General features: G+C 29.0%; 1 long non-coding RNA gene across 1 annotated transcript; it reads left to right on the top strand.

The window, feature by feature from the left end:
* Positions 1–6,304: 6,304 nt before the first annotated feature.
* LOC149056029 (uncharacterized) lies at positions 6,305–9,552 on the top strand. The gene is made up of 2 exons (XR_016191708.1): positions 6,305–6,534; positions 8,758–9,552. It is a non-coding gene; the product is annotated as an uncharacterized LOC149056029 (long non-coding RNA).
* Positions 9,553–10,271: the final 719 nt, after the last annotated feature.

Here is a 10,271-nt window from a genome sequence, read left to right as displayed (position 1 = left end):
GCGTAAAATTCCCTGTTTTTCCCATAATTTTTAGTTTGTTTATCCCGATTATTTAGAAAAACATTGAGAATTTTTTACTTTTGACCAATTTTGTTAAAGTTGGTACTTAAAAAACCTATTAAGACTAAACAACAATATCGTGCAAATTTAGTTGTATGTACTATAGGGGAGAAATTGTTTTTAAAAAAAAGAAGCATCGTTGAATACCCATGCTCATTCAATAAACATTTTTAATATGTGTATTGCTACAAAGCGAGTAAGACTAGTTTTATGTATAGGTATTATTATACCTACTGTAGTAGAAGTACGCGAATACAATACAAAAATTGAACATTCTTGTCTCTATATGCATAAAATTAATGGTCTTAAATTATAATTTATAATATAATGGGTACATAGTCGTTATAGACGGTGTTCCATATTATAAAACATATTTTATAGGTAGGAAAGCGAGTGCACGCGATCGTGTGTATGTAAAGTTTGACGCGAAGAAAAAAAAAGACGAGAAAGAAAAACTTTTTGATAAACAAGTCGAGAAGAAAGTCTTTCCTTTTTTTTTATATTTTGTGCTCGACTACAAATCTTTAAACGTTTAAATGCAAATTTGCGGCTTCGGCGATGATGGGCTACCACCGAACGCAAGCAGTGTGGAAGGAATACTATTCAAAATACGTGTAATAATAATAATAATGACGATAAACCTTGCAGTGAAAATTATCCCCTTCTGTGTGGGGTGTGCAACGGTGTCGGTAGGTCCAATTGTGAATCAGTTCACGAAATTTCGGGGGTTTAGTCGTATATCCAGTCATCCGGTGTGAATGTGTGTGTGTGTGTGTAGGGGGTGGAAGAGTTTGACAATATTTGAATGTTGCTATCAGGCAGTCCGGGGATAAAAGAATAAAAAGAAGGAGAGGAAAAAAACGTGCTCGGATCTTGATAAAAAGTTGGCACCGGTTTTCTTCGCGGACGTCACGTTTACACAACACATTTCCACCTATATATATATATATATATATGTATATTGTATATACATATATAAGAGTAGGTATTTTCTCACTCTCTACCCATGCCACACGTCCTACCATTGGAGGATAAAATATAAACATAAAATAAAACGCCAGGATTATTTTATTTATTTTTTTTGCGTCCCTTTTCGTATACCTTTTGGCAGAGGGAGAGGATCATATTAAACCATTTTCGCACACCCCGGGAAATCGCGCCTCCGTTTAAATTGATCACTTAGTTTTTTTTCGTACCTTCTGGTTCGTATTTTTTCCACTCGTACATACATATGTCATTGCCATGGTAACAATCTATTAGGATGAAATTACTGTACTACACAACAGTCTTAGTGGCCCTGACAAGTGTAAAACACGAAGATTTTGTTTTGTTTGAGCGCAATGTCAACTGAAAACATATTTGAAACCCTATGGTCTGTATTACAATATTCAACATAAGCTCCTCCAGGATTCAGGATTTTACAAATTAATTTTACATTATAATATTATATGGAATTGGAAATTTATATTATTGCAATTATTAATTCATGAATAACTACTCGTATATTATTAGGTATTGAATATATTTATAATATTAAAACAAAATAAAAATATAACAACTCCCAATGTCCACGCGCTGCTGATGATTATTTCTTTCAATAAGCCGTGATACTCTTTTATATGCACTTCAGCACTTCAGCTTACTATAATTATTATATTATTGTATATTGTATTTTGAGATTTAAAATAAATTATTTAAAATTTTTTATCACCTATACATGAGCTAAAATATTAATACCGTAATGATGATGTGATTACGCCATTATTAAATACATTAACATAAAATGAGATGCGAGTGTGGTTGTGGCTTAATCAATCAATTTTACGAAAAAAAAGAAATTGTTTTTAGAAACACCACAACACTTTGGAGAATTGATATTCAAATTTTATATTTTTTTTATAATGTATTATAACAATGTACATGTTTTTTTAAAAAAAATTGTTAGTTTTCACTGGTGGAAGTAATACACGTGAAAACGCGTCAACAAACAGTCAGGGTAGCGATCGGATTCGTCCACAACAAATATGCTTTGTTTAGAATTGTTTTTGGTACCTATATTATGTAATAATTGTAAATCAAAAACATTGAAATATTTACTACACATTTATTATTAAATGAAAAATAAAAAGAATTATTAATTGAAATAAGTTTATTAAAACAGATTACATTGATTCGTCAAAATATATGTGTTGAAAACTTGAAAACATAAGTTACATAATATGAATAAAATATAATTCAAAAATTGATTTTTGATTATTGCCATTTTAAAATACAATATAATATAATATATTGTATATCATGGAATGTTTCTGTGCGTAATATTATTAACTAAGGCAAAAATGTATCATAACAACTGAAGTTTCGTTGTTATTCTGTTGCATCGTATAGATGTCGACAGTGATTTTCAAACTTTTTAAATCGTTGACCTTTCAAATAAGACGTTCAGTTGTTTCGTGGCATCTAAAAATATTTATGTAAATGTACAACTTGACACGGTTTTTATAATATCGTGTGTAGGCGACTCAAAAACAATAATTAGTTGGATATCTCAAAGGCATCGGTATTGATGACGTTTACGTCATTGGGTACCTACATAGAATATTCGCGATTTAAAGGATGTCCCAACAGTTTGCCGCATATAACAGCAACAGCCAACAGGTGGTTAGACCCCACATTATAATGCAATCAGTGCACGCCGCGCTCACATTTCTCACACTATAATAATATTCTAGTTGAATTATAATGTATTATGTGTATTATGTAGATTCAAAAAACATTAATTTTCCAAGGAATGTTTATGTACTTCGCCTACGTGCAATATCGGGTTTTATCGGATTTTCCACGTGCGTATTACGTACACGACGAATAAAGCGAAATCAATCAAAATGTACCTACAATAAATGTAGCCAAAAGTTGTTTACATCCGTTTAACACGCGATTCATCACTGGTAATTTATTACATTTAAACGTTTCTATACAATTTGCATAAATATATTAATATTTATTACCTACTTATTTATAATATACGTTTTGTACTTGCAATATTATCTACAAATAATTAAAATATTATACGGACAACAATTATATGTTATTGAATATACGCATGTTGCTCTTTACTAGGATAAAAACTAATTTTGCATTTATAGGAGTATGTTCAACTACCTATTACAAATAAAATTATAGTATATTTTATTATATACCATTTCATTTTAACATTTTAACATCGTATTATTATAGTGTATTATCATTATATTGATAAAGTGGTCTATATTTGTCTATAATTATGGCTAGAAATTAAGTCGAATATCTGAAGAAGGATAAAATTAACAAAAAATTGTTTGTAACCTTATAGGCTAAAGATTATGAAGTTAATAGTTATATCCAAATGTACTTTAAGTTTTAATTCCTAAAATGGCATTTAACTATAGTGAACTAGTTTTAAACAGATTCTAAAAATATTAAAATAATGAAAATTTTAATATTAAATTGGACTGTTAATAATATTAATTATACAGCTTTAAAGGAAGGGAGCTAATTTTTTTTCGAAATCATAATAATTATTGTTTATAAAAAAATTGTGAAATCATACCAGACAAAAATATTAAACAATTTATTGTACTTGCAAAATATCTGCTTAGATTCTAATAAATAACAACGATAAGTTTTCTTAAGTCGTTGAATAAGCAGAATAGCATTATACAATTATATAGGTGCATAATGATTAATGGCTCAAAAACAAAACACTTTTTTCATTTTCCTTCTTTACTCTAGACTTATAGACATAGTGGGATGACAGCATAAATACAAATCTTTCGTAAGAAGGGTGCACGATATTATAATATAAATAATATAATATTGTACATAAAAAAAATATTTAAACAGAAATGAATTATTTTTATGATATAACGTAAAAATGTTTATCTCATATACTCATTCGACTAACCCAACTCTCCGTTTTTTATTATTTCACATTTGTTATTAAAAAAAATATATATAAATAAACGTATATTTATATAAATCAGTAATATATAGCACGGTATACCTATATAAATATTTTAGTTAGAAAAAAAAAACAAAAGTTAAGTGATGATTAACTATATTAATGTTCAGTATACCAAGTGTTTGCGCCTTAATGGCAATTCTATATTATATTGTATTAATAATTGTTTGCTACTTACATTATTATCTGTAGCTGTCAATTTTTGTTCTTATCACATACCGCTGGCAGTACCGCAGCCTGCGGTCGACGATGGTGACAGGTGTCATGTGCTGACCACCCATTGTATGTGTGATAAATTCTATTATTCAGTGGTCTTGTCACCCAATCTTATACTTTTCTTATATTTATAGTATTGGCGACACTGACATTCTTCGTGTTAAAATTCTCTTTCGTAAAAATCGCCGTTTTTTCTCTGGTCTCTGTTCTTTTTCTGACTTAGCACAGTCATGGTCTCTTCAAAAGGCCTTCTTCTTGTCTTGTTCCTGTTAAAAACCACGTTTTCCTTTAACTTTTTAGCTTCTGTTTATATTGCTCAGTCGTTCTTGTTATTGTCATCTACTCGATTCTTCCGTTCTCACATTTTATGCAATTTCAGGCGTCTTGTTTTATATTTGGTTCTACGTTGTCTACGTTGTGATATGCTCGAGTAGTCGCACGTGTGCGGGTTGTAATACCTTATGTTTATTATTTACGTCATCCGCTACTCGACATATTACCAGTGAGTTTTGTGTATTTATTTATGGCCGACGGGCCTTATTATTATTATTACTATAAGATTAGATTTTATATGAAAATGTTATACTGTTGTTGAATAATTATTTTGTTATACTGCTTGTTAATAATTTATATTATATCGAAATAAAGATTAAATTGTTATCAAGGCACAAGACGTGTTGTCAATAATATAATACAGTTCCTACACGGATAGCGGCATTTTGTGTTGCCTATCCATTAGGCCGTGAAGGCATTTTTCTATTAATATTTTAGAAGGCTGAAAGTGGGCCAACACCTAGAGCTGCGTAAATAATTTTCCTTCACAGAATATTTGAATATTTAAATGTCATAATAATAAATAATAATATATCATGGCTTAAATGCTTTTATTGATAATCATAATGGGCTGACCGATAAATATTTCCGAACAATTCATTTTAAATGCCCTATGTAATGCAATGTAAGTACATTATTTAAATCAAAATAGTTTTATGGGTATTAGACTGTCAACATACAGCTAGAAAAACGTTTCTTAATAAAGCTATATCTAGTATCATTAATTCACTTACTTCCTGTTGAGATTAAACTTTAAGGCGCCTACCCGTCAACACATTTATCATTCCTTTTCCCTATACTGACTAGAAAAATACCTAAATGATTATCTTGTACATTGTTTGATGCATATCGACAATGAGGACCCAATACCTTTGGTTTTGAACAATTCTTAAATAATTACGTTAACTATACTCGTATACATATGGTATTTTTACTTGAAAGTTGAATTACATACCTAATTGTTTTGAGTAAATATCTGTTTTCTATGTATAAATACATAAGGTCTATTGTTTTAAATGTTTTAAAAAATTTCTTCTCGGGTAAAATTATGCACCATTTTCTCCCATATTTTTAGGGGTTATTATTTTGACGTAAAATCGTTATTAGATGTTATATGATTGAACAGCGGAGTTTATAGATCAGTCAACAATATTAAAGCAAATTAAGTTAAGCCACAGATCCCCTTAGCGTCTACACGTGCAGATACACTATTATTGAATTCGACAAAGAGTTAGGACACAAACGAATAACGATAATATTATTTTGTCAGGTTTATACTTTGACGGTTGCAAGAATGAGTAAGGAACACAAGGCACGAAAACACTGTGGGCGTCGTGATAGTATGCGGGTATAATATTGCTATTTTATGTTGTCTGTATACAGAGTGATTCACCGAAATGATACTCACTCTTGTCACGCTAGACATGTTATATCGTTATGATACTTTAAATTTTCAGGCTGTACAAACATTTTTTTTCAAAAACACAAATATCCGCTTGAAAAATGAGTGTAGCCAAACGAATGTATCATTCCGTATCACGGTGTCGTAACGTGTGTTTGAATATAATAATGTTTTTGGTGGTCATTGTGTACCTAACATATGTTCGAGCACGATGACCTTGAAGCTAACCTAAGAGCAGCTGCAACTCACCGTTGTCCGCTGTGTGTTTGCCAATGTAAATATTATTGTTGTTATTACGACGCAGTATTATAGTAAATATTATATTCGTATGTTGTGCGGACCGCGTCGGGACGAAACGCAATAATAATAATTAAAAAACGTGACCTAATAACCATTTTTGTTTCTTCAGTCTTCGAACTTTTTCATTCAGAATACAAACAATATTTTTAATAACATAATATTATTGTACTAATAAAATAATATCGTCGATTTTCCAAAATGAACTCTGGACCGTTAGTTCGCTGTAAGTAAAACAAAAAATACATTTATTTCACACACTTTATTTTAATTTATATATTGTTCAGGTATAATATGCAAGTTGAGTATATAACGATTTCCTGCAACCAAAGCAGAGAGAGACGTGTGTAGTGTAATATTAATGTCGTATTAAGAAAACGTTTTGGCGGTATTAGCCTACAATTAAATACAAACGACACAATAATATTATGTTAATGCGTAATAACATTATAATGATATTAATCGCTCTAAAATAAAAAAAATAAAAACTATAAACTATGAATTTTTCCTACCTCGAAACCCGATTAATATATTGCATTGCGAACGTAGGATAAAATAGAGGGAACGTGAAATATTATGATTATTTATTCATTCGAATTATAAGCTTACTAGTAAAGTATATAATATTATGGGTATATAGATATCTACTATTATTCGATGCAACTGCAGCACTCATTCATATGAAGTGATAATATTCCGACGTTTTGTTTATTTTTCTCTCATGGACGAATCGACAATCGATTACCTCTTGATTAAATCGCAGTATTTGTTTTCTTTTTTTTTTTATTGTTTTGTGCTAATGGCAGGAAAACTGTTTTTTTTTTTTAAAATTATTTATTCTTTATGTATATAGGTGCACTCAATTTAAATGGTGATTTGAAAAGTTACTTATTCATTATTCATATACGTTGTAAAAAATGAATTTCAAACAACGTTTTATACATTTGATAAAAATCTATTAGGTCTATTAAAAAAAAAAAAAAACAACACAGATAAATTGAAATATATTACACAATATAATTTAAGTTGCAATAATATATCTATAGATTTATTATAATTATATTATTATATTATTATACGTGACGCCATGGAAGCAGTATTCCATTATTTAGATAATACGCATAAATTATTTATTGTATATTTGGATATTACTTAACGTATATATGTTACCGTAAATGCCCGATCACTAGGTAAACCTAGGTTTTACTAGTTAATACTAGGTTTTACTATTTGTACTCAGTAAATGCTGACATTCTTAATTTTATTTGGACTTTTACTAAACACGTTGTGAACATCCTAGGATATACAAATTGACTTAGTAAAAGCTGATCAATACACGACACATAATATTTAAGCGATAAGCTGTATAAAAATTATAGTTATATATTATTAAAACAAACTACTGACAGTTATTTAAATTGTTAAACAAAATAAAAATGCATTTAAAAACAGAATAATTATTTATTTATTCATACAAATTAGTAAAATTGGTGGGTTGTTAAAAATAATTATTTAAATTTTTATTTATTTGCACATGTTTTACTATTATGGAATTTTAAATGCACTTTTTTTTTGTATAAAAATTTAAATAACTGTCAGTAGTTTGTTGTAATAATATTATATAATTATAATTTGTATGCAGCTTATCGCTTAAATGTTATGTGTCGTGTATTGATCAGCTTTTACTAAGTCAATTTGTATATCCTAGGATGTAGGTACACAACGTGTTTAGTAAAAATCCGAATAAAATTAAGAATGTCAGCATTTACTGAGTACAAACAGTAAAACCTAGCATTAATTAGTAAAACCTAGTGATCGGGCATTTACGGTAACTTATATACCTACGTAAATTATGTATATAACATTCTTATTTACAATTTAAATTAAAATATTTTATAACTGTTCACACTAAAGCTAAAATAGTAGTAATTATAATAAGCGAGTGACTGGTTATTTGGGAAAAACATATAATATAACAGATAATAATTTGTTTTTTTTCTTCAAAGTGTGATTGACATTATTTTTACATAGGTAGGTGGTATTATAATTTCGATGTTTAGCAACTGCATATTTCAGTTTGATTGTTGGGCAAGACGCGCGTTATGTATTGGTTAATATTACGATTGCCTCCTTTCAAATAACGCGTAATATTATATTATGTCGATAAATTAAAAAAACCACATGTATAGAATCGAAAAGATACGATTAGGACTTAGAACATAAATGGCTATACTTGCCATAAAATGCAGTTTGAATTTTTTAGTAGAAACTATGGAAGCGACTGGCATCTTCTCTATAAATGCATAAGTTGAGGGTACCTTACAGTTATTGAATGTACGCGTACGTAAAGCAAGTAGAATGTTATAGGTCAACATTTCGATAATTTAAAAAAACCGATTTTTTTTTTTTGCTCCTTCCTGTAGTAAAATATATTTTTCTTCTCTAACAGACGCCATGATAACCGGCGACGTGCTGGAGACGACTATCGGAATGACCGGTTTGACGATTGCAGCTGTTGCTACAGGCTGGGGCTTGCCATCGGTCGCCATCACTTCGGCCGCCGTCACCGTATACAAAGTAGTCAAGTTAATAAGGCGGATACAGAGAAGATTGCGGTGACAACTGTCATGACAATATTACGTACACTTTATTATCATAATATACAGTCAGGTACATAGATGCAGGACGATTCGTTTGAAGCTTCTACTCAGTCATCTCGTTATGTAGTTGATTTTTGGAGAAAAACGAATTACAAGTTTTTGTATGATTCAAATCTCTGAAAACCTCAAAATCTGGATAGATAACGCATAAAACATTTGAAACCGTCTTAGATGAATTAATAAGAGTATACCATACCTTAAAATATCTCCTCCCATCGCCAACCTGTTGTTACCTGCATACTTTAAATGTTTTTGAATAATTTAATTGTCATGACGAGTAACACATAAAATAAAATACAAATTATATTTTATAGTAATTATAATTATAATACAAATATAAAACTGGACTAAAATTAGTTATTTTGAAATTAGTAATTAAAACTATTTAGTAGTATACAATGTTAGAGGAGTCATAAACATATATCAATGATTTAAACGTGTCTGTGCGTTTGTAAATATAATTTATACATAATATGTGTGTGATAACATAGTATATTATTGTATTTATATAATTTAGTGCTACTAAAAATGAAATGTAAATTTGTGTGTATATATTAAGCTAAAATAAAAAATGTTATACATTATTTTTCTTATATATATTTTATGCATATATTAAATATACATATATGATATTATGTAAATCGTTAAGTGCTATTATACAGCAACGATTTCATGTCTATTTAGTTACATATAATATAATGACGATCTTCTGTATATGTATAATATAGATACTGCATAAGTTGTTGTAGTTATTTTGTTATAGGCTTAAAATGTATGATATGAAATATATTCGTCGTGATTTGTGATTTCTATGAAATCAAAAAACGATATATATATGCGTGTTTAGATCATTAAAATATATACCTAGATATAGGTATATAATATATAGTATGTTATTATGATATCGTATATATGCAGTAGAATTATAGCGGGGTGCATGTTCGTGTCACGTGATATTACATACAGAGTAATATTCAACGAGCATGTTTACCCGTCTTATCCTTAATGTATGCATTTATTTAAATTCTGAGTTTTGGAATTCAAGTTTATACGGAGACCAAACTATCGGATATTTATTAAACTTTTTTATGCTGTATGTCAATAATATGGAAAGTCGTGTGACAAAACAAACTTTTTTTCAAATGAAAACTTTTTACTGTAAATTTTTTATTGTAAACCAATGATTCATTTTTTAAAAGTTCAATGTATTACTAAATAGAGATTGAACGAGTTGTTTCCTAGTTATTGAACTTTATTTACAAGGATTAATTATCCTTAAGATGAAAATCGAAATTATCTGTTT

This window comes from Diuraphis noxia, unplaced genomic scaffold (genome assembly GCF_037042655.1).
Source record: "Diuraphis noxia isolate RWA-SAM2 unplaced genomic scaffold, SU_Dnox_SAM2 contig0004, whole genome shotgun sequence".
NCBI classification, from domain to species: domain Eukaryota; kingdom Metazoa; phylum Arthropoda; class Insecta; order Hemiptera; family Aphididae; genus Diuraphis; species Diuraphis noxia.
The sequence above is the reverse complement of the archived record's forward strand: the minus strand, read 5'-3'. Positions and strand labels throughout refer to the sequence as shown.